At 33.3% G+C, this 10,187-nt stretch overlaps 1 non-coding gene across 1 annotated transcript; it reads right to left on the reverse strand.

The window, feature by feature from the left end:
• Positions 1 to 1,430: 1,430 nt before the first annotated feature.
• On the reverse strand, positions 1,431 to 1,502 carry TRNAD-GUC (transfer RNA aspartic acid (anticodon GUC)). Its single transcript has one exon. It is a non-coding gene; the product is annotated as a tRNA-Asp (tRNA).
• Positions 1,503 to 10,187: the final 8,685 nt, after the last annotated feature.

The following is a 10,187-nucleotide window of genomic DNA, read 5'->3' on the forward strand; positions in this document are numbered from 1 at the left end:
TGTATGCAGCTCTTGGAGCATAAGAAATGAAATTAATATTTGCACTATCTCTTCTTATCACTTTCCCTGCTTGAGGAGGTTTGCTTAGTCCTTAAAACTTAGTGTTATCATACTTTTCCCTAATTACACGTATACTAATATGTCCATCTGATCATGCTTTGAAAAGGTATGGATCGCTCACAAGTAGAAGTTTTTCTCCTTGAAGAACTTATTCTTTTGTTACTGTGTAAAATATTATGGGATTATATTATTCACACTGAAGTTGATCATGCTAGCAAATCACAATCTCTCATATATAGAAAATGGATTTCATTAGAAAACTCCTACATAGTATTCTTTTCTTTTTGTATAATGGATAAGTTATCGAATCTTGACAAACGATGTACTACTAATGGAGGGACCATGGTTTATATACGATCATTACATGATGGTAAAGGAGAGAAGTCTAAATTTTCACGCTGGATCAGATACAATAAAGAATGTAGCAGATTGGGTTTGTATCTACGACTTGCCAGTAGAATACTATGATGCTAGAGTGATGACATTCATCGAAAATAGAATTGGCAAAATGGTGAAGGTGGACAAAAACACATTGATGCAAGAACAGGGTAAGTATGATTGTCTATGTGTAGAGGTGAATCTGACAAAGCTCTTGTTGGCAATGTTCACAATAAAAGGAAAGAAATATAATGTGGATTATGAAGGTCAAATATGTGTCTTCTCTTAGGACATTGATAAATGGATTATTTAGGTCAAAGGACAGTGTGTTTTCTTGTTGAAATCCATGAGTAATAACCCCTTGATAATCTCTTCTCTCATAACCACTTAGAGCGATGGTGCATATTTATGATAAAAATAGTTATCAAATATACATGATCTATTAAGTATTAAAATAAAATTATAATCTAATTTCAACAATAAGGGACAACAAAAAAACTATTAAAATTGTATATTTTATTCATTAAAAAAATATATTTTAACATATTTTTATGAAAACACGAAAATGGAACAGAAAGAGTATAATAATATAATATATATTATAATTTATTAATGGGGAAAATTTATTAATGGTTCTTTTAATATATAAAAAAATTAGTTAAAAATAACTAAGGTTGTTTTTGTAAAAAAATTCATAAAACTTATATTTAAAAACATAAAGATAAAATCAGTTTCTTTTAATCTATAAAAACCCATAAAGTGGTGTTTATAATAGTAGTTTTAACAATTTTTATCTAATGTTGAATATATAAATGATTTGATTAATAAACAAACATATTTATAAAGAAAATGCAGGGGTATAGTTTGTTTAGTGTGGGGGTACACGAGTATGTTGTAGTTTATTTTTATGAAACAGTTAATTGGGCCCAGAATAATTTAAAATCCGGTCCAGTATGGATGCAAAACGAAATGATCGAAAAACGAATAAAATGCGCCGTTGCCGGGGATCGAACCCGGGTCACCCGCGTGACAGGCGGGAATACTCACCACTATACTACAACGACAATTTGATGTTGATGTTTCTCTTGATAGATTATTATACATATCAATCAGTCGTTATTAATACTGAAACTATAACACTCGTATGTGCTCTTTTTTCTGTTCATAATTGAATGTTGTATTTCTCTATTGAGATTGAGATGCATATTAGTAAAATATATATTTTTATTTATAAATAGTATTTAAAATATTTAACATAAATTTTTAATCTAATTATTTTTCAATAATCATTTTAAACTGGACTACTAAATTTAATATCTTTATAAATATTATTTAGAAAATATTTTGTTACAAAATAAATTATATTATTTTTTCTTATATGATGCGATAATTATTTTGGGATTGAGGAGATAATTTCTTTGAATTGTGACTTTTAAACTACCAGAGCAACATTCATATCATAAATTTATACTAATCAACTCATACAAGCAAATTAATCACTCACATCAACTCATATAAACAAATAACTCATACTCAATGCATATGTGCATGCAATGCTCGACTCCTCAATTTTGTGTTCAAAGTCAACTGGAGAAACGAACCACCCGCTATTCACATTGACCACTTGGATGAACCAGCACATTATCTAGCAATCGAGGCAGAATCTGATGGTAAACCTAGGTTCTAAGACATTAAGAGATATTTGGAAAAGCAAGAATATCCCAAGAAAGTGTCCATCACTGATAAGAAGGCTCTGAGAAGGCTTTGTACCAAGTTCTTCTTGAATGAGGACGTGTTGTACAAGAGGAATTATGATTCTGTTTTGCTCAGATACGTGGATAGAGACGAAACAAACACGATCATAAAATACATACCATAAATGTTGCCAAACCATAAATGTTGCACTTAATCCATCCTATATGAGGAGGTCTCCAGAACACCTTCTTAGTCAGTAAAAGTTTACTATGATGAATGGAAATTTTAAAAAAAAAAAAAGGATAATGAAGTTAACAATTGAGGAATTCGACACTTTATGAGTGAGGTTGCCAACCAACTTGACCTTAGCATAAATGTTAAAGATACAATACCTCTAATGCATCTTTTTGTCTTCATATCTAGATGCATTTCTGACACTCCAAACATGATAGAAGATGCTGACAATACAAGCCATAACCATAGTGTGAACTTGAGGAGACCAATTCCCAAGGATGACATCCTTGCAGTCCAAGAAATTATCAATGGTCCCCTGGATGCAAAATGTAACACCCGAGGTGGGAGAAGGCGGAAATGGATGTAACACTTAGGTTTAAGAAGGAGGAGAGTGGTCTCCGACATCAGAATGAGAGGTATCTTGAGGTTGTTCAGGGATGAGATGGAATGGTTGAAGGAAGGCTTATGGGGATTGATTGGTACTACATATACCAATAATATGCATCTTTTATTTGGTAGCCTAACAAATAAGAACTCCTTAGTTAAGTGTGCTTGACTTTGAGTAGTATTTGGATGAGTGACCTTCTGGGAAGTTTCCCAGAAAGCGTGTGAGTGAGGATAAAGCATGCTGAAAAGACCCGTGTTGGTTTGTGGGGTCAATCGATAATCCTGAAATCAGTTTGGAGGTTACACAAAACATGTATCTAAACCAACTCCAAATATTTCTAACAAAAGGACAGTCAAAGAACAGATGCTTTGAGGTTTCAGCATTGAATCTGCAGAGGTCACATATACAAGGGAAAGCAAAACCTCTTATTGGAATGTTTTCATCTATAGGAACCTTGTTGTCCAAGAATGTCTTTAAACCAATTCCAAATATTTTTAACAAAAGGACATTCAAATAAAAAATGCTTTTAGGTTTCAACATTGTATCTGCAAAGGTCACATATGCAGGGGAAAGAAAAACCTCTTATTGCAAGGTTTTCATCAGTAGGAACCTTGTTTTCCAAGAAACTCCAAACCAACTGAGAAACTGAGGGAGGAATGTTGTTGTGCCATAAAAAAATATACCAAAAAGTACAAGGGCTGGGCTTTTTTAAAAAGTTGTAGGCCCACTTCAAACTCAAATGGCCATTATCAGCTTCAGTCCAAACCAACACATCATCAGTAACATTGTCGGGGACATGAATGTTTGAGACATTATTAATTTAGTTATGATAGGCAGTCAGGATGTTAAGAGGGATATCCCAAACATTGTTCTTGAAGAAGTGACTAACAATAGGAATGAGAATGTTGTGAAAGGTATCTGGAATTTTGAATTTAGTGGCCAATGGTTAATCGAGCCAACTATCAAGCCAGAAGTTGATGGAGTTACCATTGTCAATCAACCAGTGAGAGTTTTCCTTGATAATGACAAAATTGTCCTTAATGTTGCTCCAGATGGAAGACTTAATGTAGTGTTTAATGACTATATTATTCCTTCTGCCAACATTAATAAGGATTGAAGGCAACATTGAAAGCTTTGATAGATTTTAGACCAAGACCACCCTCCTTAAGAGTTTTGCAGCAAGTACTCCAAGCAACCATTACAATCTTCTTCTTATTCAAATTGCCACTCCATATGAAATTACTCCTCCAAGTTTCAATGGATTTAATGATTCTTTAGGCCAACTGTAGATAGTAATGCAATGCATCATCATACTCAGCACCACAAACCTAACCAATTGGAATATTCAAACAATAAAAAGAAAACTTATTTTTCAAGCTGCAAGCTTAATTCTAGTTTTATATGTTATATGCTGAAAGTGAAAAGCTTTGGGTCTACCAATAAAAATAGGGGCCCTAAGATAGATAAAAGGAGGGAAAGCCATAATGAATCCAAGCAGGTCAGCCAACAAATTATCCATACTATGAGACATACCACCTGCATATATGAGAGATTTAGACACATTACAATGTGGAACAGAACAATTAGTATAATCAGAAATAAGCTTAGAAATTGCTTTAATGGATTTTTGATCTCCTCAGCTTAGGATCACAATATCATCATCATAGAGAGTGTGAAAAGGAATAAAGCAATTTCTAGCTCCTTTAATCAGATTGATTTGATTTTTAGTAATCAACATAGTGATCCCTCTAATTGAAACTTCTACTGCAAGGCAAAAAAGAAGAGGAGATTGGGGATCACCTTGTCTCACACCATTTGAGCAATTAAAGTATAATAAATACCATTATCTTCATCATTGGCCAGTTCAACCATATTTGCCCATGTTTTTTCCAAGAAATCTTCTACGTGTTCTTTTTGCAATACCACTATATCCCGGGTTTTAGGAATTATGTCCATAACTTGTGTGGCATCAACAAACTCAAATTATGAGATTTCATCTATGATTTGAATAGTTCCTCTAAATTCCATATTAGTTAAATCATTTTTGTTGGCCTCCTTAGGTTCCAACAATGGTTCTTCCACCAAGTTTTCATGTGTATCTGTTTCCAAATCCTTGTTGGTTCCTTCCCAGAGACAATTTTCTTTCCAACAGGTATATAATCAACTTTAGTTGATTTCATACTTGTATCCTTATCCTTATTTTGTGTTTGATCTTTTCTTTTGCAGTTGGTTTGAGAATGTCCAATAATAGAGCAAAAGGAGCGAAACTCGAGGACAACGAAAAAAGTCAAAAATAACTTTTTCCACAAAATAATTATGGCTAAAGTCCTCTGTTAAATATAAATCCACCAAGACTCTCATAAAGTGTACAAAAGGTCTTTCAAAATAGGACTTATTGGAAGCATAATCTATGCAGATAGGAGTTCCAACATTGCTAGCAATAGCAAAAATAACGTGAGGCCTACAATATTATTGGGATAGCCCATGTATCCTAATCCAACCCTGTGCATATGTTTGTTTCAGAGTTGAAAGGACGAAATCCTTAGTCCATGGGAATAACTTGACAACACCTGAGTTTAAGAACAAAGCATAGTCCAAGGGATGAAAATGAAATCTCAAAAAAACTATTTCCAAGCAAGGTGACACCCCATTGCCCTATTGAAAGCCATGTTAGTACGTGAGGGACTTTTGTGAGGAGAGAAAAAAAAAAGAGAATATGAAAATAAGGATTCTATTATTGAAGAATGATTGTGTGTTACAAATTAATTTACATATGCGTGTATTTATATACAAAGTTACTTGACTACTAAGTAACAAATATAACAAACTAGGTAATAAACCTTAAACCCTAATTAACTTTTGACTAATACTAGCTACACCATCTTCGACTTCAACTATGTCGGGCATGTTAGTAACTACTCTGATGTCGATTGTAATATTGATAATATCTCCGACTTCGACATCATTACTTGCTTCGTTAAAATCATAGCTCATCAATGGCTTGTCAATTGCATCAATATTCCAATCCTAGGCTGAATTTTCATCAATCACAATATCTTGACTCATTAAAATATTCTTACTAATTGGAATGAACAACTAATATGAACCAATTTTATGATATCCTACCAGAATCATAGGTTCACTTTGATCATCAAGCTTCCTTCTTCTAGCATCATGAACATGCTTGTAACAAATAGAGCCAAACACCTTCAGATGACTCCCTAATGGTCTTTTTCCACTCCAAACTTCTTCAGGAACCTTGTTCTTCAACTTCTTGGTAGGGAACCTGTTCAAAATATAAATAGCAGCCGAAATAACTTCACCCCATAAGGATTTTGGCAAATTCTTCTGCTTTAACTTGCATCTCGCAATGTCCAATATGGTTATGTTTCTTCTTTCTGCAATTCCATTATGTTGAGGCGTGTAAGGAGCAGTTACTTCATGAGCAATTCTATGTTCTGTACAAAACTCTTCAAACATCTTGGATGTATATTCGTCACCTTCATTTGTTCACGGAACTTTGATCTTCTTCTCACTATGGTTTTCGACAAGCATCTTGAATTTCTTAAAGATTTCGAATACATTGTCCTTTCGCTTGATCACATTGATCCACAAATTTCAACTAAACTCATTGACAAATGAAACAAAATAACTATTTCCACCAATGGTATGCTCCTTAAAAGGTACACATACATCTAAATGTACAACTTTGAGTATGCAGGAGGATCTCATTAGCATAGTCAAAATGAAAGATTTTATGGATTACTTTCCGACTAGACAACCTTTACAGAGTTTGTCGGGCATCTCTAGCCTTGGTATACCAATTACCATATCTTGAGTAATCAATTGATTGAGTGATTGAAAGTTCAAATTTCCAAATCTCAAATGCCACGACCAACTATGCTTATGGTCGATAACAGTTTTTAAACATTGTACTTCAGTCAAACTGATCATGGTCTTAAATGTTTTGTTCTTCGACAAAGGATATTTCAAGACCAAATTATTCAGAGTGTCGAACAATTCCAAGGCTCCATCTTTCATAATCACTGGGAAACCTTTTTCAACCAGTTGTCCAACATTTAGTAGATTGCACTTCATTCCAGGTACATAGAGTATATCTTTGATCTTAGCTTTTCCTCCATTGCTCCTTTGAATAACTTGTTAGCAAGTACATTATGCTTGCAATGAGCTATTATCAACAAGTTTTACCTTGCTCTTCTTCGACGAGTAGAAATCTACTAACCACAATTTTCGACCAATCATGTGATTCGAGCAGCCCGAGTCGATGAACAAAATCTTGGACTCGACATGGTCATTTGTAACTACAGCCATAACCAACATATCTTTATAATCATTTGAATATTGGCGTGCAAGGTTATCTATTTCCTCTTTACTTGTTGTAGATCCTTTGCGTTTATTGTACAAAATATTCTTGGCCACGTGACCCCACTTTTTTCTCTTTATCTTTCTGATAGGAGTTTCCTTCTCCTCTTTTCGAGGATTCAGAAGCCCTACCATCGACCTTATGCTTTTTAGGGTTCGACCAAGACTTCTTGCTCTGAGTCTTGTCTCTTTTGCCTTTGAATTTGTTAGAAACATCACGCTTCTTCCAAGATTGAGCCTACAATGCTTGAAGCGAAACTTGAACCCCTATCCTTTCGACAATCCTAATCTCATACGCCTCCAACGAACCAACCAAATCTTCCAGTTTCATGGTTTCAAGATTGTTGGAATCTTGAATAGCTACGATAATCTAATCAAAGTGAGAGGTAAGTGTATGCATTACCTTCTCAACTATCATCTTATCAGTTAGGGTTTCACCATAACCCTTTATGAGATGGACGAGATTATGCACTTTCGACACATAGTCTACAATCTTTTCATCTTCTCCCATATGCAGTAATTCAAATTGTCGTTGCAAAGTCTACAATTTGAAGACTTTGACTTTCTCACCTCCTTCATAGTACTTGACAATAATATCCCATGCCTCATTCGCCGATTCAGTATGAGAAATCTTGTCAAAATTCCTCGAATCTACCGCTGATTGAATGCAATACGCGGCCTTGCAGTCTTTCTTCATCGCCTCCTTGTTCGCAACTCTATGAGCATTAGTTGCATTCTCAACAATCTCAGGGATGCCATTAGTAACCACTTCTAGGGTTTCATGAAAGCCAAACAAGGATTGCATCTGTTTTCTCCATCGGATCCAATTCTTGCCGCCAAGAATCGAAAGAGAATTTAGAATTCCATTAGTACCATTCATCTTTGCAGCAATTGATTAACAACCCACAATCTCAAAAACACTATCACCGACGCGTGATTCTTGAAAACATGATCAAGAACCTAACCGGAGCTCTGATACCAATTTGTTAGTGCATGAGGCACTTTTGTGAGGAGATAAAAGAGAGAGAGAATATGAAAATAAGGATTCTATTTATGAAGAATGATTGTATGTTACAAACTGATTTACATATGCGTGCATTTATATACAAAGTTATTTGACTACTAAGTAACAAATATAACAAACTAAGTAACACCCCCTAAACCCTAATTAACTTTGGGCTTGGGTCACACACAACTTGGATTATATCTTCTTTTTTGTGTTGATGATCCAACTTCTTTGTGTTGGAGGATTATATCTTATATCTCAACAGTTCATAGCTCCAAAAGCTTCTGTTTTAGATTCACAACCGTTAATGATGTTGATCCTTTCGACCAACAACTCTACCATATAGACGATGTTTGCAGGCTTTAACTCCCAAATTATACCCATCCTCCGGGATGGGGATGGCAAGCATATCCCCTTTATGATAGGAAATCGGTAATTGACTAATTCGTATATTGCTAACATTAATCTAAACCATATATATAAATGATTTTCCAGTTTATTGATTTTTTTTCTTCACATTTGTAACTACTGGAATAGAGGGAAGTTTAACGTGTGTTTTCAGAAATAGAAGACGAGCTTCCATGGATAAGAGGAAGAAAGGAAAAAGAAACGGTCATAAAAAAGAAAGGATTCCGATAAAAAACTAGTTGTTACATGTAATGATGCAGAGCATCATCCAGCAAGCAAGCAACCTACCATTTCCTATGAGATTAAGTCAACAAAAAAAAGTTTATTTTGGAGTATTAACATACGGAAGATCAATTGACAATTTTTTTTAATCAAAGTCGTCAAAATGGATCCATTTCTAAAATATAGGAGAGAAATTAGAATTGTAAATTTTTATTAGTTTAGAATTAAGGAGGAGTATTGAATGTTATAATTTTAATACTAACCAAATCCTTCTTGAGAAGCCTAACTAACAGCTTTTGCTTATTTGTTAATTGCTAGGTGGTTATAAGTTAGTTGTGTTTTAACTAACTTTTGAAATAGCTCCAGGTTTAGATATTAGAGGTGGATAACAAGTTATATAATATAATCACTCTCTTTCCATGTATTTTAAAATACACTCATTGGCATTCAATTGCAATAATTCTTCTCTTTCAATAATTACCCTGAGTCTCGGAAGTTATTTAAGTAGTAATACAACTCACTAAACTTGTTTTTAGTCTAACAACTCCATCGTATGCATTCAAATATAAACAAAATTTATAAACGTCAGTCGTTTTAGTGGTGATTGATGTTGAATTTGATAGAAAGGATTACAGTTTAATCTCCTACCATTACAATTGAGAAGAGTTTGAACAATATGATACTAGTAGATCAAATAATGATAATGAAAAAAAATTCAATTAACTTTACCACCTTTGGTTAATGTTCTAATTTTAAAAAACATCATTTAATCAATGATATCTTAAAATTAGTTAACATAGAAAAATAATTGAAGAGAAATTGTGGTTTGAAAAATATAATAATCATTCATGATTGTACTATAAAAACATAATTGTACAAAAAAGAAGAAGAATATAATCATGCTTTGAAAAATCAATCAATATCAATTATGTTAACTAACATTAACATTCTTTTATTTTAATTCCGAAAAAGCGCAATAGATCTTACTTAAAACTTGTGGTTTGTCTTTATCAAAAGAAGAAAATGTTCACTAGCTTGTATAGTACTACTATATGTTGTTGTTTTTTGTTGCTGCAGAAGTATCATTCATTCATTAGACATTTTCTGGTTTCATATTTTGAAATTTTATGGTACAGTACAAAATAAACATGTCAGTATTGAAAAACAGACTCACCCTGACACAGCTCAAGAAAACTATTTTATTTTATCTTTTGGTAAAAAACAAAATTATTTTTATATTTCTCCTTTGACTTCTCCATTTTATTTCATATAATATAGTTCTCCTTGGTTGCATGATATTTTAGAATAATCAACTTTGGAGGTATCATTATTTGATTTTATTATAGTATAAATTATGCTAGTAGTAGTACTATTCTGGTGATTAAAGTCTAAAGACATACTTTACAGTTAGGT

This window comes from Lathyrus oleraceus, chromosome 5 (genome assembly GCF_024323335.1).
Source record: "Lathyrus oleraceus cultivar Zhongwan6 chromosome 5, CAAS_Psat_ZW6_1.0, whole genome shotgun sequence".
In the NCBI taxonomy this organism is placed as follows: Eukaryota; Viridiplantae; Streptophyta; class Magnoliopsida; order Fabales; family Fabaceae; genus Lathyrus; species Lathyrus oleraceus.